Source organism: Papio anubis, chromosome 6 (genome assembly GCF_008728515.1).
Source record: "Papio anubis isolate 15944 chromosome 6, Panubis1.0, whole genome shotgun sequence".
Classification (NCBI taxonomy): domain Eukaryota; kingdom Metazoa; phylum Chordata; class Mammalia; order Primates; family Cercopithecidae; genus Papio; species Papio anubis.
Genome location: NC_044981.1, coordinates 24,593,039 through 24,615,133, shown reverse-complemented (window position 1 = coordinate 24,615,133; position 22,095 = coordinate 24,593,039). Strand labels below are relative to the sequence as shown.

At 40.6% G+C, this 22,095-nt stretch overlaps 1 protein-coding gene across 10 annotated transcripts in view; it reads left to right on the top strand.

Annotated features, from left to right (window-relative positions):
• The window catches only part of KIAA0319 (KIAA0319 ortholog), a 103,942-nt gene that overhangs the window by 25,290 nt on the left and 56,557 nt on the right, over window positions 1-22,095 (top strand). Inside the window, exon 1 of one of the 10 annotated variants that reach the window (XM_021937039.2) lies at window positions 17,389-17,938. The exons of the other annotated variants lie outside the window; for them this stretch is intronic. The gene's annotated coding sequence lies outside the window, so the exon portion shown is untranslated. Of the gene's footprint in view, window positions 1-17,388; window positions 17,939-22,095 lie in introns of those variants that run through there. 10 annotated transcript variants of the gene reach the window in all.

The window sequence follows — 22,095 nt, the reverse complement described above, 5'->3', positions numbered from 1 at the left end:
ACACTAGGGGAATGTCCTCACCTCTGCCTTTCAGATCTGTAACTTGCCTTCAGCCACGTAGAACAGGTGTTCTGGAGCCAGATAGCTTGACTTTGAATTCTGACTCAGCTAATTTTTAGCTGTCTGAGCAAGTGACTTAATCTCTCATTTTTTCTTTTTCTTTTTTTTTTTGAGACAGATCCTTACTCTGTTGCCCAGGCTAGAGTGCAGTGGCACAATCTTGGTTCACTGCAACCTCCACCTCCTGGGTTCAAGCAATATTTCTGCCTCAGCCTCCCAAGTAGCTGGGATTACAGGCACCTGCCACCATGCCTGCTTATTTTTGTATTTTTAGTAGAGACAGGGTTTCGTTGGCCAAGCTGGTCTCGAACTCCTGACCTCAAGTGATCCTCTCACCTCGGCCTCCCGAAGTGCTAAAATTACAGGCGTGAACCACCATGCCCAGCCATTAATCTCTGTAACTCTGTTTCCTCACCTGTGAGATGGGGAAAATAATAGTACCTGCCTCACTGGGTTAGTTTGATGATTAGGTATGTTAGTATGTTTAAAATGTGAAGAACAGAGCCTGGGCCTAACACGTAGGAGGTACTTAATATCTATTAGCTGCTAGCATTATCAACAGTTATTCCACTTGTTCACTGAGGTTTTAATTTTAACAATCCTATTTTGAATTTTCAATACTTTTTCTTATTCTCTGATTTTTTCCCCTCTTTTGTAGCAGCCTATTTTTGTTTCATGGAGGCAATATCCTTTCAAATTTTTCCAAAGATACTAATTACTATTTTAATTATTGATATTAATTGTGGTTTAAAGTTTTTCTTTGTTCCTTTAATCTTCTATTTGTTTATCATAGCTTTTCTCTTTCATGTTCTGTTTGTTTGTTTGTTTGTTTTTATTTTTAATATCTCAAATGTCTGGCAGTCCTTGGTTGCCTTTTCCTTTTGATCTGTGAGGGGCTCTACTGATCAGGATACTTGGCTGCTTTCTCACGTGGCTGTCTACTCATTGATTCATGTGAGGCTTGCTGTGGCATCTGAGTGCATGGGTGGGTGGTGTCTGGTCAGGTTTCCCTCTGGTGTGTATGGGTGAGCACTCCCCAGGCAGCCACTGGAAGGAGAGCTTTGCCCTAGAGGTGTGGTGCTTCGGAATAAAGTAGATTTCATTCCAGGACAGAGTTGTGCATTCGCAGACTCTGTTGACTGACAGAATAAAGTAGATTTCATTCTAGGGCAGAGCTGTGCGTCTGCAGACTCTTGAATTCTCCTTTTCTCCGAGGCCCAGTGCTGCCACCAGGGCCCCATGGAGGTAGATCTCTGTCTCTTGAGAGAGCAGTTCTCTGGCTTTAGCTTCAGATCTGTTTTTCGTTTGGTGATCACCCCCATGATTGTGCCTTGGCCAGTTCTGTCTCTTTGCATCCATTGGCTCAGGGCTTGGAGTTTCTCCAGTGCTGTCACCAAAAGTGCCGTTCTTCCTTTTTCTAGGAAATGAGTTTCCTCTCTTCCTTTCCAGTCAGTGCCATGCCATCTGCTTTGTATCTTCCAGGAATTCTTTGAAGTGATTGGTCTATTAACGATGTCCATTCTTATTTGCTAGTGTTGTTATGGTTTATTTTCTTTTGTCATCTTATGTCCTGTTTGCCTCCCTTCACCATTTTCTCCCCCAGTGAGACCATACACAGGGAAGAGGAGAGCTGGATGTACATCTGTCTGCCATATTGAACTAGAAGGTTTTCTTTTTTATTCTGAGCTTTCTAAGATTTTCTTAATGATGCCAGTTTCCTCCCAGATAGATTAATACAAATATATTTTTTGTGTGGGCTGTGTCTCTGGAATAATGGTAGTACCCTGGAATAATGGTGATTCTTGTCTCCATGATCTGCCTCTTTAGAGAGCTCAATTCTCTCTTTAATGAACACTTGGGGTCTTGGTCTGTTGCTACAACACCCCGCTTCTCTCAAGCTTCAATAATAAAGTGAGTGTGTTAAGGAACTATGAGTAGAGAACCATAAGATAGTCACTCATCTCCCAAATATCTCACATACCATCATCTGTCAAAGGTACCTGAAATAACTTTTTGCCTTCAGGAATCTCCATATGACAATGCTAATGTCCTAAGAAATAATAAGACCTTAAGGCTTAAATAAGTAATATCAGCCAACACCTTCATTTGGAAGCTTGGGTTTGTGGAAACATAATGGAAGGGAGATGATGGGAGGATGAGGAGGATGTGACAGGGACTCCCTAAAAGGGAAGTAGGTATAACTGTGTGCTTCTCAGTTTTTTTCTGTGCCCATCCTGGCTGATACCACATAGTTTCTGTTTCTCATTTTGAATTGGCAGTAGGAAGTCAACTGCATTCCTAGGCATATGGATAGGTGCTATTATAGAATGAATGTTTGTGTCCCCCAAAATTCATATGTTGAAGCTCTAACCCCTGTGACTATATTTGGAGGTAAAGCCTTTATTGGGGCTAATTAAATTTAAATGAGGTCATAAGGGTGGGCCCTTGATCCGGTAGAGTTAGCGTACTTCTTAGAAGAAATGCCAGAGTCTCCCCCTCTGTGGCTCCCCTCACCAGAAACTGACCTTGTCAGACCTTGATCTGGGACTTCCAGCCTCCAGAGCTTTGAGGAAATAAATTCGGTTATTTAAGCCACCCACTCTATAGTACTTTTTTTTTTTTTTTTATAGAAGCTTGAGCAGACTAATACAGTTGTCTTTAGGGAAAGATTGAAGATAGAAAAAAAGCAAAAACACAAGTATGGGGCCAGGAGCAGTGGCTCATGCCTGTCATCCCAGCATTTTGGGAGGCCGAGGCAGGCAAATCACCTGAGGTCAGGAGTTCGAGACCAGCCTGGCCAACATGGTAAAACTCTGTTTCTACTAAAAATACAAAAATTAGCCAGGCATGGTGGTGTATGCCTGTAATCCCAGCTACTTGGTTGACTGAGGCAGGAGAATCGCATGAATCCAGGAGGTGGAGGTTGCAGTGAGCTGAGATCGCGCCACTGCACTTCAGCCTGGGCGACAGAGTGAGACTCTGTCTCAAAAAACAAAAACACAACTATGAATTGTTAGCGTTTCCTTTTTTTTTTTTTTTAATAAAATTGAAGGGGCCTCATGTTTGGGATCTTCTTAGCTAAGATTAAAACCAAGTTCTGGAGTGCTACAGTCCAGGTGACAAAAATGATTTTCTTTTTTTTTTTTAATTTGTGAAGCAGTTTTGCATACTTTTTTCATGTCTGAATATCAAATTCAGGAAGCTTGACTCCACTACTCCCGACCAATATTGGCAAAATATATTGAAAATAAATTGCTAACTTATTTTCAGTGGTATATTATGACCAAGGAAACACAAAACAGGATTTTAGGCCAATTAATCCAGCAGTGTTAGAATGAACAGCGAATGGGATCCATGTGATTGTCATTTCAGATGGTCGGCAATTTTTAGTCAGGCTGGAGCTATATTTGGTTTGCTCTGGCTGAAGCAGCCAGGGAATTGCTATAGTGTGATTTGCACCCCTGCTGTAGCAAAATATGGCACTCTCAAGATCAGAAGGCACTATTTTATTTTAAGTTTCTCCCCCTTGCACATTAAGGCCTCTCTGCAGATGCATGTGACTAGGTGAGACATATTCACGGAATATTTTGAAAATAGGCCATTTCCCCCCTCGTGCATTTTCACTCTTTCTACTCAAGTTCGTCCTTCAAGTATGAACATTCTTTTTCCATTGTCACTCCCTCTCTTGGTGGTGTTAACCAGTCTTGTGGCTTTGAGTACCAGCTACACAGTGATGCCTCCCAGTTTATGTCTCCAGCCCTCTCTCCCATGAACCCTGGACCTGTTTATCGTGTGGCCTATTCAGCAGCTCCACTTAGATGTCTCTTGCACTTGGAGAATGGCAACCCCATTCTTCCAGTTGCTAGGAGTCATCTAGGACTCTTGTTTTTGTGTCACACCTTACATCTTATCCATCAGCAAATCCTATATGTTCTACCTTAAAATAAATCAAGGCTCTGACTCCTCAGGGACTTCAGTGCTACCATCTTGGTGCAAGACACTGTCCTCTCACCTGGATTATTGCAGAAGCTGCTAAGTTGTCTCTCCATTTCTGCCTTTGACTGCTACACTCTCTTTTCAGCGCAGAAGCTCGAGGGAGCTAATCCTGAAACATTACCAGTCTCATGGTGAAAGCCAAAGATCCTTCATACTAACCTATAATACGGCCTTCCACTGTCCCCATCGCTGACCTTCTAGTACTTTCCCTTTTCTAGCGTTGCTGACCTTCTTGCTGTTCCTGCAGTACACGGGCACACTCCCCGCCTCAAGCCTTTGCGTTTCTTTTTCCCTCTGCCTGGGAACTCTTTCCTCTCAGCTGTCCATATGATTCACTCCCTCATCTCTTCTAAGTCTTTGCTCAAATGTGACCTTCTAAGTTCACAAATTCTCTCTTCGGCAGTGTCTAATCTGCTATTTAGCCCATCCATTGAGCTTTTAATAGCAAAAATCTTTTTGTTTTTAGAAGTTGTGCTTGGTTATTTTTCAAAATCTGCCAGGTTTTTTTTTTTTTTTTTTTAAGTCTTATACCTTGCTACTACTTCTTTTTCTTTTTTTAAAAACATTTTAAACATCTTGTTTTATATTTATATGCCAGAATTCCATTATCTGAAATCTTTGGGACCTAATGCTCTTGCCTTTCTTCTCTGTGTTTTGTACTTTCTGTGTGTTTTTGTTGTTGTTGTTGTTTGGGGGTGTTTTGTTCTTTCGAGACAGGGTCTTGCTCTGTTGCCCAGGCTGGAGTGCAGTGGTGTGATCATGGCTCACTGCAGCCTCAACTCAGGCAACTCTCCCACCTCAGCCTCCTGAGTAGCAGGGACTATAGGTGCACACCACGATGCCTGGCTAATTTTTTTTTTTTTTTTTTAAGTTTTAGTAGAGATGACATCTCACTATGTTGCCTAGGCTGGCCTCGAACTCCTGGGCTCAAGCAGTTCTCTTCCCTTGGCCTCCCAAAGTGTGGGGATTGTATCTATGAGCCATTCCACTTGGCCTGTAATTTTGAATTGTAAGTTCTGGTTTGTCTAGGTTCTCTCGGGTTGAGAAAAGTTCTTCCAGAAGGAATTTATAATCGTCTCTGCTAAGTACCTGTCGCACTGACAACTCAGGACAACTTTAAGTTAATTTCTTCCCCTGGGGTTTATTAAACCAAACTAGTAATGAAAAGCCAAGCCCAAATTTACGTGAAGCAAACCTATAGTTGCCAATTCTTGAAGGAGAAGTTTATCTTCATACGGAGCCCAGTGACCCAATTTTTTTTTTCTCGTCTACCCTTCATGAACGAGGTTCTACTTCTTTTATTTATTTGTATTATTTTTATTTTTATTTTCCTTTGAGACAGAGTCTTACTCTGTCACCAAGGCTGGAGTGCAATGGTGCGATCTTGGCTCACTGCAACCTCCGCCTCCCGGGTTCATGTGATTCTCCTGCCTCAGCCACCCAAGTAGCCGGGATTATAGGCACGCGCCACAACATCTGGCTAATTTTTGTATTTTTAGTAGAGACGGGGTTTCAGCATGTTGGCCAGGGTGGTCTTGAACTCCTGACCTCAGGTGATCCACATGCCTCAGCCTCCCAAAGTGCTGGGATTAAAGGCATGAGCCACCACACCCCACCAAGGTTCTACTTCTTTAGGGTTCCTGGCTTTATGAGGCACTTTTGCTCCTACTCCCCACCTTGAGTGAGCCCAAGGCTCTGACTTCTGTCCTCTGTGCATCCATGAAACTCACATCTCTCTGTTGTACAAATCAGCACTGTGTCTGGCAGCTGCAGCTTCACCATAAGCTTTCCACTCTGTTTTCTAGCTCCCTCTTTGTTTTGGGCCTTTAGGGATATCCTTCATTCTCTTGTGAGTACGGCTAGGTATTTAAAAGCATATTTATTATATTTTCCCCAGCAATATCAAGATTTTGCCACATTGCTGTTTTACTAGATATAGAAATCCAGACTTTTTCCATTCCTGGATAATACTGTGTTTTCTGTTTATAAGCTCTATTTTTCATATAATACTGTATCATAGACATTGTATCATACCATTAAGTGCTCTGCTACTAGATTATTTAAATGCCTTCATTGTAATTCATTGTAGGGATATTCAATAATATTTAATCATATCCTAATATTTCACATTTGAGGTTCCATTGTATTATTACTGGGACTTTTTTTAGTTATCACGACTACATTTATTAAATGTAAATGGTTGTTCCTTATTATGGGATTATATCCTTCCTACTTTTATGATATTAAATATCAACTTTTAAATGAAATATTGACAATAAGGTTTTTAAATTTGCTTAAATATCTTTACTTGACATCCCTTTAACATCCCCCAATTTTTAAAGTCCTCTTTGAATTCAGCATTTTATTATTAACTTAATTAAACATCATTGTTTCTTTATATGAGTGATGAGTTTGACTTACTGAAAAACATTTTATAGTTTTATTGTTATATTTGGAAAAGAATAGTGATAGATATATAGAAAACTGAGAAAGCAACCAAATGAGAAATTTAGTAACTCCCGAGGTAGCCCAGGCTGGAGTGCAGTGGCGCGATCTCGGCTCACTGCAAGCTACGCCTCCTGGGTTCACTCCATTCTCTTGCCTCAACCTCCCGAGTAGCTGGGACTACAGGTGCCCGCCACCTCACCCGGCTAATTTTTTGTCTCTTTAGTAGAGACGGGGTTTCACTGTGTTAGCCAGGATGGTCTGAATCTCCTGATCTCGTGATACGCTGGCCTCAGCCTCCCAAAGTGTTGGGATTACAGGCGTGAGCCACTGCGCCCAGCCAACGAAAGTTTTTAAGAGAAAGATATATATGTGGTTCATTAGTGAGAATATTCACATAGTTATAATAACGTAAACCCTATAGAAAATAAAAGTTATTTTTTAAAGTCTATACTGCATTCGTATGGGTTTTTAGAAAATATGCTGTCAAAAATTACCAGGCCGAGCACGGTGGCCCATGCCTGTAACCCCAGCATTTTGGGAGGCCAAAGCGGGCAGATCACGAGGTCAAGAGATGGAGACCATCCTGGCCAACATGGTGAAATCCCGTCACTACTAAAAATACAAAAATTAGCTGGGCATGGTGGCGTGCATAGTCCCAGCTACTTGGGAGGCTGAGGCAGGAGAATCGCTTGAACCCGGGAGGCGGAGGTTTCAGTGAGCCGAGATTGCGCCACTGCACTCCAACCTGGTGACAGAGCGAGACTTCGTCTCAATAAAATATATAATAACCTTATTAAAAATCATACTGCAGTAAGAAACTTAATTACTCATCTTAAGAACATCAAGTTAAATTAGACTTGAATGGTATATGAATATATGAATTTTTAAGGATACCTCAAGAGAATCATACCGAATGTTTTACATTATTAATTGGGTTTTAAAAATATCCTCAATTTTCACACCAGTAATTTTTGTAAAGCCTTGTATTTAAGCAATATTTCCAAGGAGTATTAAAGCAACATACAACAGAGAGTCTTTAATACCCACAAATAATGTCTTCTGTAGAAGAGTCTGGAAAAATTCACTTTGACAATTGTCTTCTTGGTTTTTCAGTTCTAGAAAGCACTGCCTTGCTTAAAAGATGGATGTTCATCTTACTTACCAGAGAAACTCATATTTCTGATAATATTTTTTCTTAAGAGGGACTCCCTCTTTGATATACTGACTATAGATAGAATTAAACGATAACAGAACCATGAGAGAGAAGTAGAGAAGGGATGATGTGTGTGTCTGTGTGCAGCATAGTAGGAGGTGACTAAGTCTTCATCTTTCATAGTAAGATGCAAAAGAGAATGTTTGAAATGGAAAGCTCAAGAAATAGTGATATACATTATCTTTTAAAAGATGGAGGCAAAGTAACAGAAAGAAGAACTCAAAGTGTTAAAGGTGGTTATATCTTCAGAGTAGGTCTTGGGACTGGGGAGAATAGGCATGGAACTGCTGTTTTGTAACACTTTTTGTCTTTAAAAGTGATTAACTTGCCGGGCGCGGTGGCTCACGCCTGTAATCCCAGCACTTTGGGAGGTTGAGGCGGGCGGATCACGAGGTCAGGAGATCGAGACCGTCCTGGCTAACACAGTGAAACCCCGTTTCTACTAAAAATGCAAAAAATTAGCCGGGCGTGGCGGCGGGCGCCTGTAGTCCCCGCTAGTTGGGAGGCTGAGGCAGGAGAATGACGTGAACCCGGGAGGCAGAGCTTGCAGTGAGCCGAGATCGTGCCACTGCCCTCCAGCCTGGGTGACAGAGCGAGACTCCATCTCAAAAAAAAAAAAAAAAAAAAAAAAAAAGTGATTAAAGTATTTATAGGCTATATCACATTATCTAGAGTAAAAACATATAAAAACTTACTCTGTGGGAGGTCTCTTTCCCACCCTTGTGTCTCACCTAATTTCCCTTTTCTTTCCCTCCACACATAATCACTTCTCTTAGTTTGTTTTATATTCTTCTGTATTTTTTTGCAAATACAAGCAAATAGGATATATAGAAATAAATATCCTCCTTTCTTCTTCATAAAGGTAGCTTACTATAATCACTGACTTTGCTTGCGTTTTTTACTTAATATCTAGAGATTTCAATAATACCAATGTGTATATAGAGCTGCGTAGAATTTCATTACCTGGCTATATCATAATTTGTTAAACCAGTCTTCTGTCAATTGACATTTAGGTTGTTTCCAATCTTTTATTATTATTCATAATGGTATAATGTACATTTGTCATTTCACATGGATGCCAATAAAAATAAGACCAAAGTAAAAAAGCTGTATAATGTAAATTAATGGAATTGTTTACAAATCCATTACAATTAACTCTAAATACTATATATTACAGTTCACTTTTAATTATTCAGGAGATTTATCATTCATTTATTCATTCATACATTTATTGAAGAAATTTGAGCTCTTACTATGTACCAACCCCTCCTATAGTACCTGGGAATATAGTTGCAATCAGACAGAGCCCCTGCCCTGTGGCTTACAGTGGGATGTATGGGAACCAGGTGACGAGGTGCTGAGTGATGATGACATAGTGAGGTCACTTGGCAGAGAGGAGAATGACAGCGAGGGACTGGCTGGTAAAACAATGTCATTCACTGTGCTACACCTGATTGCTTGGATTCTCTATAATAAATATTTATTGCTTTTATAAATTAGAAGAAAACCCAATTGATTTTTTTTTTTTTTTAAGTGAAGGAGAGAGACACATATGCAGCACAGCATAGAGAAAGAACATATTCTATGGTGTCACACACACCCAGATTGGGTCTAATTCTTGGATACCTTAGCCTTTCTGAGCTTCGGTTTCATCATCTATAAAATGGGGACAATAATATGTAATTGTTTTGTTTTGTTTTGTTCCCCAGAGGATTAAAACTAATGGATGTAAAATGCCAGGAACATTATGGAATGAATGGTAGTTTTTACAAATGTGAATTACAATTTTTATACATAGTTGCACTTGTGGTGATAATCTAGCCTTGGGACTTGTCTAGAGGAGGATGCAGTGACCTCAGCTTGGAGGCTGTGTTTGGGAAGCTGAGGAGGGCTGCATAGATAACAGGCTTCTGAGCTGGATATTTCCAGGCTATGGGAGAGAGCACTGGGCGATTGGGAGGTGATAGAAAGAAGACCAGGAGGAGAAGAGAAGGGCATGGAGACACAGTTGGGAGCATTTGCTTCCTCTCCCAAGGCATCTGTCCTGGCATATGTCAGGAATTGCTAAGGCTGGCTCCTTCCAACATTTTAATCAATCTGTGAAACATGCTCGCAATTCATCACAGTCTTAGGAAACCTGCCATGAGGTGTCTTGGGGTTGTTCTTAGTTGACCTGTGTGTATTGGTCGCAGCTACTTTTCTAAAATCAAAAGCAAACTCAACTGCAGTGAAATGGAAAGAGAAATCTATGAATAATATATTTCCTCCTATTATCCACAGGATAGTTCTGGGCAAGCCTTACCAAAAACCAAGGCAGTTAAGAAGTAAATATCAGATTCTGGCTATGTTGAATCCTGGCTGTCATATACAGGATTTTTTTTTCATACACTCAGCCCCAGCTGAGATGAAAGCTGTTAGCCAGCTCTGAAAAATAATTTGTCTCAGAGCAGCATGGTAATTCCATCTCTTTGAAATAAAGGTTACTCAATGCAAAAAAAATTGAAAATTAAAATGAAAATCCATTCCTTTTGTTCAGTGGTTTGTTTTCTAGGTCTTTCCCTCATTTTGTTTCTTTCTTTCCCTCAAATGATCTCTCTGTTCCTCCTCGTGTTCTTTCTCTTGTTAACCAGTTGTTTGTGCTTACGTTAAGTGATTTTAGAAATCAGTGGGGATTGAGGATATGGACTGAAAATCTGGGTTGAGCTGTTGCTTCTAGGAGTGAAGTGTAAATGTCGGCTCTTTCTCTTCATAGTGTTGTGTTTGTAGATCTTCTGGGGAGAGAAATACATGAGCTGTAGTTCTAAATGGGCTGCCCAGGGCACATGGGCATTTTCTCATAGTTAGAGTTGTCAGACAAAACACTGTAATAATGTCCCAAATACTGCCGAATTAAAAAAATATTATTCACCTGAAATTCACATTTACCTGGGAATCCTAGCACTGTATTTTCATTTGCTAAGTCTGCCCACCCTGCTCATCTACCACCCCTCTCTGTGTTAGGCGCAGATTCCCTTCCTGCATTTAACCCAGGTCTTTTCTTACTGCTCTCTGGTGTTACTCACTCGAAGCTCTTAATGCCGAGTAAGTAGATGTAAGCTCTCAGCGACCAAAAGTAAAGGCAGGAATATTAAATTTATTTGTTTTTAAAATATTAAAGACATTCACATAATTCACAAAGTACAAAAGGCTATTTGTTTTTAAAAAAATTCTCCCTGAGCCCTCTTCCCCCCATCAGCACAGATCTTAACAATATTTTGTGTATTCTTCCAGAGATATTTTATACATTTTCAAGCAAATTTATGTTTTTATTTCTCCCACCCCATTCCCTTTCCCACAAGAGGTGAGTACTGTATATACTATTCTACACTTTCTTTTTTCACTTAACAAAAGGTCTTAGTATATAACAGTACATGAAGAGCTTCTTTACTAATGCAAGGTATTTCATTTTATGACCAGACCGTAGTTTATTTAATTGGTTTTCTGCTGACAAACATTGGGTTGTTTCCAGTTTTTCTTTCTTTTTTCCATCTTTTCTTTTTCTTTATTTTGTAGACAGGGTCTCACTCTGTCACCCAGGCTGGAGTGCAGTGGCACAATCTGGACACACTGCAGCCTTGACCTCCCAGGTTCAAGTAATTCTCTTACCTCAGCCTCCCGAGTAGCTGGAATTACAGGTGGTGCCACTATGCTTGGCTAATTCTTTTGTTTTGTGGAGATGAGGTCTCGCTGTGTTGACCAGGCCTGCCTCGAACTCCTGGACTCAAGTGATTCTCCCGCCTGGGCCTCCGAAAGTATTGTGATGACAGGTGTGAGCCACCATGCCTGGCCCAGACTTTTTCCATATGTGACAATCTCTTAGGTAAAAAATGGCATCTCATTGTTTTAATTTGCATTTTAATTTGAGCATCCTTTTTTTCTTTTTCTTTTTTTTTTTTTTTGAGACAGAGTCTCACTCTATCACCCAGGCTGGAGTGCAATGTGATCTCAGCTTTCTGCAACCTCTGCTTCCTGGGCTCAAGTGATCCTCTTGCCTCAGCCTTCTGAGTAGCTGGGACTATAGGTGCATATCACTATGCCACATTAATTATATTTTTTAAAGGGATAGGGTCTCCCTGTGTTGTCCAGGCTGGTCTTGAACTCCTAGGCTCAAGTGATCCACCTGCCTCAGCCTCCCAAAGTGCTGGGATTACAGGGGTGAGCAACTGTGCCCCCGGGCCTGAACATCTTTTAATGTATTTCAAATGTGCTTATATTTTCTTTTCTATGTTCTGTCTGTTGATAGACTTTTTCTGTTGAATTTTTATTAATTTGAAAGTGCTCTTATGTGTTAGGGAAATTATCTTTTGTCTGCAATATGAGTTGCAAATATTTTCCCAGTTTGTTGTTGACACTTTTACTGCACTTATGGTGATTTTCCATGAACATTTAAAAAATACATATATTTTATTAGTGGATAAAATTTATCCATATTTTTCTTTTCTTTTTTTTTTTCTTTGTGACAGAGTCTTTCTTTGTCACCCGGACTAGAGTGCAGTGGCATGATCTCAGCTTACCGCAACCTCCACCTCCCAGATTCAGGCGATTCTCATGCCTCAGCCTCCTGAGTAGCTGGGACTACAGGCACCCGCCACCATGCCTGGCTAATTTTTGTATTTTAGCATGTTGGCCATGCTGGTCTCTAACTCCTGACCTCAGGTGATCTGCCCGCCTCAGCCTCCTAAAGTGCTGGGATTACAAGCATGAGCTACTGCCCCTGGCCTAGAATGTTTTCATTAATTTAAAACAAACAAACAAACAAAAAGCAAAAATTCTGTACATCTTATAGTTTACTCCCCATTTTCTTCCAATCTGCCAACTTTGAACAACTACTAATCTACTTTTTGTCTATGTGGAGTTGACCATCCTGCATATTTCATATAAATTGAATCATATAATATGTGGTTCTTCCTGACTGGCTTCTTTTCTCTTAGCATAATGTTTTTGGGTTTTTTTTTTTTAAGCATATTTTCAAGGTTTATCATGCTCTAGCATGTATTCGTACTTCATTCCTTTATATTGCCTATTATGCCTTTACATGGATATACCACATTATTTTTATCCATTTTTCAGTTGATGAATGTTTGGGTTGTTTTTACTTTTTGGCTATTATCAACATTCACATACAATTTTTTTTTTTTTTTTTTTTTTGAGACAGAATTGGCTCGAAAAAACCATAGACTCAGCCTATGTTGCCCAGGCTCATCACAAACTCCTGGGCTCAAGCGATCCTCCCCGCTCAGCCGCCCAAAGTGCTGGGATTACAGGAGCGAGCCACCCTGCCAGGCCTAACTCCTGTATCATGTACACATTGTTTTGTGGCTATATGTTTTCATTTTTCTTGGGTATATACATAGGAGTAGAATTGCTGGGTTATATAGTAACTCTGTTTAACTGTTTGAAGAGCTACCAAATTATTTTCTAAGTGGCTGCATGCACTATTTTACATTCTCATCAACAGTGTATGAGGAGTCCAATTTCTCACATGCTTGACAATGTTTTTAATTATCTTTTTTATTATAGCCATGCTCGTGGGTATGAGGTGGTATCTCATTGTCTCTCTGACTTGCATTTCCCTGATTGCTAATGATATTGAGCATATTTTCATGAGCTTATTAGCCATTTATGTATCTTTTTTGGAGAACTGTCTATTCAGGTTCTTGTTCATATTTAAAATGATTTGTCTTTTCATTATTGACTTATAATGCTTATTTGTATACTTTAGATACAAGTCCCTTATTAGATTTTTGATTTGCAAAAATTTCATCCCATTCCATGGGCTGTCTTTTCACTTGCTTGATGGTGTCCTTAGAAGCACAAAAGTTTTTCATTTTGGTGATGTCTATTTTATTTTTTCTTTTATTGTTTGTCCTTTTGGTGTCATATTTAAGAAACCATTGCGTATTCAAAGTTCATGAAGATTGACACCCATGTTTTCTTCTAATAGTTTTGTAGTTTTAGTTCTGATATTTGGGTCTTTGATCCATTTTGAGTCAATTTTTGTATGTGGTGTGTGGTAGGGGTCGAATTTTATTCTTTTGCATGTTGATATCTGTTTGTTGCGGCATCATTTGTTGAAAAGACTATTCTTTCCCCATTGAATTGTCCTGGAGCCCTTGTCAAAAGTCAGTCTCATAGTTTCTTGTAGTGCTTTTATGGGCTTGTGCTTTTCATTAGAAATTTATTTCAACACCTGTAAAAGTAAAAACTAAAAGAAAGAAAAAGAAATTTATCTTGGTGCAGGGATACAGCTTAGCATTTTTTTTCAGTTGCTACCTGTTTCTCTAATACAATTTATTTAACGACCTACCTTTTCTCCACTGATTTTTTTTTTTTTTGGAGACAGAATCTCGATCTTGTTGCCCAGGCTGGAGTGCAGTGGTGCGATCTTGGCTCACTGCAACCTCTGCCTCCCGGGTTCAAGCAATTCTTCTGCCTCAGCCTCCCGAGTAGCTGGTATTACAGGCATGTGCCACCATGCCTGGCTAATTTTTGTATTTTTAGTACAGATGGGGTTTCATCATGTTGGTCAGGATGGTCTCGATCTCCTGACCTCATGATCTGCCCGCCTCAGGCTCCCAAAGTGCTGGGATTACAAGTGTGAGCCACTGTGCCTGGCCTTTTTTTTTTTGAGACAGGGCCTGGCTCTGTCACCCAGGCTGGAGTGCAGTGGCATAATCTCAGCTCACTGCACCCTCTACCTCCCAAGTTTAAGCGATTCTCATGCCTCAGCCTCCTAAGTAGCTGGGATTACTGGTGGCTGTTACCACACCCAGCTAATTTTTTGTCGTTTTAGTAGAGACGAGGTTTCACCATATTGCCCAAGTTGGTTTCTAACTCCTGAGCTCAAGCAGTCCACCCGCCTCAGCCTCCCAAAGTGTGAGCAGTTGACTCACAGGCCTGAGCCACTGTACTTGGCCTCCACTGATTTGACATGCCATTTTTAATCATGTCCTTTGGTCTTGGAAGTATTTGGATCCATTTGTTGAATATCTGTACCATTCAGTGATCCATTTTTGCACCTGTACCATCCTCTTTTAATGATTTTTAAAATAATATATTTCATTATATGGTAAGACCAGTTTTCCCTCAATTATCTTACTTTTCAAAAAATTTTGGCCTTTTTTCTTGTTAATTTTCCCATGTGCACCTTAAAATTCATTTTTTCTAGTTTTTCATTCACCCAAATAAAAATTCTGCCAGCATCATTTTATTGGACATGAAGAACTTTATGGGTTAATTTAGGAAACACTGATATATTTATGATACTGTGTCTATTTGTCCAAGAATATTTATTCATGTTTTCCCCCATTTATTTAAGGTTTTTCTCCATCTATTTAAGGTTTTTTTGTGTTCCTCAGTAGCATTTTATTTATTTATTTTTTCCTGAGTAGCATTTTAAGGTTGTCTTAAAATAGATATGCAAATACCTTGTTAAAGTCAGCCTTAGGTCTTCTATTTTTCATCTGTTGCTGCTGCTGTAGTCCTCTATTATGGTTTCTGTAATTTTTGTTGCTATAGTTTTCTGTTACATCTTCTACCTAGTTGTTGTTAATTGTTAGAATTTGAAGAGATATGGATATAATTTAATCTTCTGTTTATTTTTTAAATTGTTTTCTCCTTGAGAATTAAAAATGGGCATTTAAGCATCTTCTTTCTACTATGCTGCCAATTACTTCGTTCACAGTTGGGGATTGCAAAGTTATTTGGCATGGAGAGCAGCAATTTTGAAATCATGTCATTTTAAAAAATGTTTTTAACGAAAGGAACATTTGTATTTAAAATGCATACTTAAGCATTCTTTTTTTAACTAAAATTGTTAATATTAGTAGATGAGAAATAAGTAAAACCTAGAAGTATAAATGTGTCAGCTTATGTTTTAAATTCGTCCCTTTCCTCAGGAAGTTTACAATTTAGTTGAAGAGAAAATATACATACACCTAAAAAATTAATTGCTTCTGTAAGGAAACAAATGTTAGCTACCATATAAGTGATTTCAGAATACAGGGGTATATCTGCCACTTTAAAAATTATTAGATTGTCATTTGGCATTATAGTATTTGTGTTCTCCGTTAAGCAGCCATTACTCACTGTAGGTGTCTGCTTTGATCTTACCTGAACCGAAGTATTTTATAACCCATAAACAGGAAAAAAAAAAAAAAAAAAAGTCAAGTAGTGTCACTTACCAGATAAAATTAGGTCTGGCTTTCTTTCTTTTCTTTTTTTGAGATGGAGTCTAGCTTTTGTTGCCCAGGCTGGAGTGCAATGGCACAATCTCGGCTCACTGCAACCTCCACCTCCTGGGTTCAAGTGATTCTCCCACCTCAGCCTCTCAAGTAGCTGGGATTACAGGTGTGTGCCTCCACGCCCGGCTAATTTTTGTATTTTTAGTAGAGACAGGGTTTCACCATGTTGGTCAGGCTGGTCTCGAACTCCTGACCTCAGGTGATCCACCCGCCTCAGCCTCCCAAAGTGTTGGGATTACAGGCATGAGCCACTGCACCTGGCCTGGCTTCTTAGAAACAGATATTCAAGATAAGCAGTGGTTTAAATGAGAGAAAAGTTTATTTTTTCCTCAAGAAATCAAAGGTTGGCTGTCCAGGGCTGGTAGGCAGTCCCACGTCTTCAAGGACCCAGCTTCTTCCATCTTCCCAGCGCTGGCTTGCTTTCTCAAGTCCTCCGTGTAGTCCTAGATGGCTGCTGTGGCAGCAGACCTTGTATTCTGTTCTAGGCAGCAGGAAGAAGAAAAGATGAGGAGGACAAAAAGAGCTTTCCTCAGAAGTTTTATTCAATAGTTCCTTTTCTGTCTCTTTGACCAGTGTATAATCACATGACCACACTAAGCTGCAAAGGGTGAAGGGTCTGTTAGTTGGGTATTCTGGGGCCCCAGATAATTATGTGAGTTTTATTACTAAGGAATAAATGGAGAATGTTCACTGAACAGGCAGTCTTTGCCACAGTCACCTTCATCTTATCCTTGAGCCTCATTCTTTGCATCTTTGACCTTCATCCCTCCGTTGTCCATGTCCTGGCACAGGAAGTGCTCCATCGGTACTTGTTGAATACCTTTCTGTGCTTTGCTCATTTCTGGCCCCATCTCTGGGCTCACCCCATTCCCACATCTCATTCATTCTCTGACACCAGTCCTGAGCCTTACCCCATCTCTGAATCAGTGATGTCATCACTATCACCCAAAGAAGGGAAAGAATTCAGCTGGGGTGAGGCTTCTCAGATGGCCTAGGGGTCATGCGTGGCCGGAAGCCTAGAGAAGGAATGAGATTGAGGAACAGGATACAGCCAGAAATATCAGGAGTCAGAAATATCCATTCCGGCCAGGTGCAGTGGCTCACACCTATAATCCCAACACTTTGGGAGACCGAGGTGGGCAGATCACTTGAGGTCAAGAGTTCGAGGCCAGCCTGGCCAACATGGCGAAACCTGGTCTCTACTAAAAATACAAAAATGAGCCGGGTATGGTGGTACGCACCTGCAGTCCCAGCTACTTGGGAGGCTGAGGTAGGAGAATCGTTTGAACCTGGAAGGTGGATGTTGCGTGAGCTGAGATCGCACCACTGCACTCCAGCCTAGGCGACAGAGTGAGACTCTGTCTCAAAAAAAATAAATAAATAAAATAAAAAAAAAGAAACATCCATTCCAACATCTCTCGGTAATTTTGTTTAAAAACCTGTGTCAGAATGACCATATTAAAATATCTGTCTTCTATAAAAATGAAAACTACAAGTGTATTTTATTAATACAAAGGTAAGATGTGTTCAGTTTAGAAAAAATAGAAAATACGGATCAGAAAAGAAGCAAAAAAAGGAAAAGAAAAAAAGCATTTATTATTGTCACCGGTTTTCACCATGGGAGGATGTTTCCTTTCAGATCTTTACATGTATACAATTGACCCATGCAGAGTTTATGGAAGGATATATGGGCTTGTACTATTTATAACATTTTGAACCTGTGAAGCCTTATTTAAAAAGTTCTATTTTGTCACTCGACTCAACTTTACCTTTGATCAAAATTGTTAAAGAGCTTGACAGGCTTTCTATGTAAATTCTTTAAATGTTTTCTTCCCTTTTAATGAAGACAGAAAACTACAGTGAGGTGGGCAGAAGGCAAGCAGCAGGAGAGAGCATGAGTCCGTCAAGAGAACTGGGTCATTCGGAGACTGAATAATAAGTAAGGAAAGTCTTAAGTAATCCAGAGTGGAATGGACGAACTTCACAGAACCATCAAAGAGGGTGGGGGTGCCACAGTGAAAGCTTGAGGTCTTGAGTCTAAAGACTGACTCTGAAACTCAGCGTCCTTTCCTGTAAAATGGGAATGAGAGCTCCTAACTCCTAACAGTTCCTACAAGTAGATCAAATAAGATAATATATGTGAAGCATTATTTAACCCATAAAGTACTAACTAACTATGTATTTAAAAAGCAACACTTGGCCAGGTGCAGTGGCTCATGCCTGTAATCCCAGCACTTTGGGAGGCCAAGGTGGGTGAATCACCTGAGGTCAGGAGTTTGACAGCAGCCTGGCCAACGTGGTGAAACCCCATCTCTACTAAAAATACAAAAATTAGCTGGCCATGGTGGTTGGCACCTGTAATCCTAGCTACTCAGGAGACTGAAGCAGGAGAATCACTTGAACCCGGGAGGAAGAGGTTGCTGTGAGCCAAGATCATACCATTGCACTCCAACCTGGGTGACAAGAGCAAAACTCTGTCCCAAAATAAAAAACAAAAACAAAAAAGCAACACTTATAAGCTATTAGAACTGAAGGAATTTTGATAACACCTAGTCCATATGTCTTTTAATGTTGAGAAAATGGAGACGTATTGTCTTCTTACATTAATGTATGCCCCAAAAAGAACCTTAAATATGGTATTGAGAAGAGGAAACGCTTTTTATGCTGAGCACCTGTAAAGTTTGCACTGAGATAATGACAATGAATTGCTTTCCAGGTACGATATGGTTGTGAAAGTTGTACCTTGCACAACCAAAGGCATTCATCAAAGGGGCATGGGATTGGGAATTTGGTTTACAGTCCATTTGCCAAACTGTGTTCCTTCAGAGCAGTATCTTCTCTTAGAGCTACCTTTTCTTAATTTGCCTGAAGGAACCATATGGTACGGTGGAGGCCCAATCTTTATCCATGGGATTCTTGACTAATGATCTCTGGCTGATAGCGGTGTTGCTATTCTGGGTCCCAGCACCTTGGGCAGCTGAATAAATGTCATTTCTGGGAGGCCAGTTGCTCTTCTCTTGCCCTTTAGTTAGGGAGTAGTCAATGGCTGCAGATGGAAGATGGCCAGTCTTCCCTTCCACCTCCCATCTCTAACATACTTTCCTCACTGGAAGCAAAGGGAGTTATTGGTGGCAAACTTTGCAGAACCAGGTATTCTTCCTCTAGGGTTTTAGGCATGAATGTTATGAAATGCTTACTGTTTTCTTTCTCCATTTTGCCTTATCAAAGCAGGTGTTCTGATGGCCTCGGGTCCATTGTACTGACACGGAGGTGTTACACTCACCTCCTGACCTTACCTTAGCTCACCTTTGCTCTGGTTCCTTCCTGTCGCTTGGTCTAACTCAGCCCAACTCTGGACCTTAAAGGCCCTTTTCACCTACCCAGGGCATGGCCAGTGATGGTGTTAGGCTAGACAGCATCTGTGCTCTGTGTGGTCGATGGCAGGCCCCTATGTGCAGTTCAACGGGCGGCACTCTTGTGATTTGAATTGTTCCTCGGTTAAACTCAAAAACAAGGCCTAGAACTTCCAGACACCATCTTAAGAGAATGTTATGTGTTTGATTTTGTTTGCAGGCTCCTTGCCCTTTCCGGTTATTTCCTGCCCCCACTAGGCTGCCACAGAGTTCTTAAATAACTGACTGGAGACATCTGTAGGGGTGTTTCCCTCTCTTTTTTATCCCTATGACACTTATAAATTTCTAAAAGTACTGCAGTGCTTCTGGAAATGGGTGAGGAAGAGTCTTATCCTTCTATAAGGTTTTATCCACACATCCTCTGTGTGGAGGGAGGAGGAATGAAGGGGGGGTGGGTGGGAAGACTGGTGTGAATTGGAACTAAAATCTAGTTTATCACAGCATACCATCTTGCAACTCACAGCAGGATTCTGACACCACATTAGGAAACCTTATGTAGGTTTTTTGAACATTAGCTTGTGTGTTTCCTCCTGGGAGTCTGTGTTGTGTATTTGAAATAATAAGCACTTGGAGTGCAGCTCCAAGTCCAGACTGCCTTGTACTGGTTCTTCTACCTTGGGCAAACCAGTTCACTTTTTTGAACCTCAATTGTATCATCTAATGCAGAGATAACAATATGTCTGGGTTGTTGTGAAGATCACACTGAGAAAGTACCAGGCAAAAATGAAGTGCTTATGTTAACCAAATTCCATTAAATGTAAGATGCTAATGATTGTATTTAATAAGATACATGATTATTTTAAATACCACTAAGGAAAAGAATGCTGTCAATTAAGCCAAGATTTATCACTTTCTTCTCACTTAGAATGTTTACACAAATTGAAAGAAATTGAGGGGGGTGCTTATTTAGACAGATTTTTATCATAAATCATTCTTGTGCATATGTTAAAAGGAACATATAACCGACACATTAAGGTATTCTTAAATTTTCTTCCTGCTCAATAACTTGTCAGTGCAGTTATTGATACCTGTGGCTTTTCCACATATTGCCTGTGTGCCGTCATGAGCTTTGGGGGATGCAGCATTTCTTTTTTTTTTTTTTTTTTTTGAGACAGTGTCTCACTCTGTCGCCCAGGCTGGAGTTCAGTGGTACAATCTTGGCTCACTGCAAGCTCCGCCTCCTGGATTCACGCCATTCTCCTGCCTCCGCCTCCAGAGTAGCTGGGACTACAGGCGCCCGCCACCATGCTTGGCTAATTTTTTGTATTTTTAGTAGAGACAGGGTTTCACCGTGTTAGCCAGGATGGTCTTGATCTCCTGACCTCGTGACCCACCTGCCTCGGCCTCCCAAAGTGCTGGGATTACAGGTGTGAGCCACTGCGCCCGGCTGGGATGCAGCATTTTTTAAGAGAGTGCCTCATGTTGTCTTTGGGATGTTCTTCCAAACCTCTGACTCCAGTTCTGCACAGCTGATGTGCATGCATAAACAATACCATCCACTTCCTGCCTGGCATGTGGCCATCTGCAATTGTAGGACATCCTGATATCAGAAATGGTAAAATGTGAAAATATTTATGTGTTAGAATTCATGAAATATAGGCTGGGCACGATGGCTCACGCCTATAATCGTTGAGAGGCTGAGATGGGCAAATCACTTGAGGCCAGGAGTTCAAGACCAGCCTGGCCAACATGGCAAAACCCCATCTCTACTAAAAATATAAAAATTATCCGGGTGTGGTAGTGTGTGCCTGTAGTCCCACCTACTTGGAGGCTGAGGCACAAGAATCACTTGAACCCAGGAGGCAGAGATTGCAGTGAGCCAAGATTGTGCCACTGCATCTAGCCTGGATGACAGTGCAAGACTCTGTCTCAAATATATATATACACACACATATATATATATGAAATACAGTAGCATGATTTATTCCATCATTATTTCATAGTTTTAGCTTTGAGAGCCTGCATATAAAAGCAGACAATGGCCAGAACAAATATAAAATAGAACTTTGACTGACAATCCACAGCCCGGGAAACCAGTCCCTTATCTACAATAAGCAGCCTAGGAAGCCAGCCTGCTATAAGTCAGACTTGTAGGAAGCCAGGTTGCTATCTCTAAAAACAATCCTGGAAGCTAAACAGTAACTTCTGTAACAGTCAGCCCCGAATGACCAGGACTTGATTAATAACTAATGGCTTCCTTAATTTTTATCCCTTCTTCCAACTTTGGACCAGTCAGAGAACGCCAAACATGCCTCCTAACCAATCACGTAGGATGCCCCACTTCTAGTGAGCCGCCTGCAGCGTCCCCTTCCAACAGCCTCCAATTAGTGCACACCTGAGACTTTCCCTTTTTCCACTATAAAGTTTTCCCACTCTGCCTATCTCTGAGTCTCTGCCAAAGACAAGTGATGGTGGCTGACTGCCTTTCTATAGCAAGCTCTGAATAAATAGCCTTTGCTTTTCTCATTTTGTTGGTCCTCGTTTATTTCCACAGCTTGTAAGGAGAGTAAGCCTGAAATTCTTTGGCTCTTCTCAGGAACTATACTGGCTATTTGAACAAATGCTCTAGGTGGATGTTTGCCTGGGATGTGGCTCTGTGATGTGACCAGGACAGGCTTCCCACTGACATGAATAAATGATAGAAATAATTTGGGATGTTTCTACATTTACCTATTCTTTTCTT